Source organism: Eurypyga helias, unplaced genomic scaffold, assembly GCF_000690775.1.
Source record: "Eurypyga helias isolate BGI_N326 unplaced genomic scaffold, ASM69077v1 scaffold16558, whole genome shotgun sequence".
Lineage (NCBI taxonomy): Eukaryota > Metazoa > Chordata > Aves > Eurypygiformes > Eurypygidae > Eurypyga > Eurypyga helias.
Genome location: NW_010269079.1, coordinates 40,088 through 40,399, shown reverse-complemented (window position 1 = coordinate 40,399; position 312 = coordinate 40,088).

Below are 312 nucleotides of genomic sequence, written 5' to 3'. Positions count from 1 at the left end.
CCCCGAGCTGGGTGCAGTGGGCACCTGGTAATGAGGGAGGCCTGCTGGGCTGGGGAGGGTGGGGCTGTAGGGTGGGCGATGAGGGTGCAGCCGGACTGTATGCTGCGGGCCCTGGCTTGGGGCTGCCCATTCCGAGCTGGGGAGTAGGCCCAAACTGTGGGTACTTGACGATCATAGCATCACAGAACCGTTTGGGGTGGAAGGGACCTTAAAGATCATCTAGTTCCAACCCCCTTCCCATGGGCAGGGACACCTTCCACTAGACCAGGTTGTTCAGAGCCTCGTCCAGCCTGGCCCTGAAGACAGCCAGGG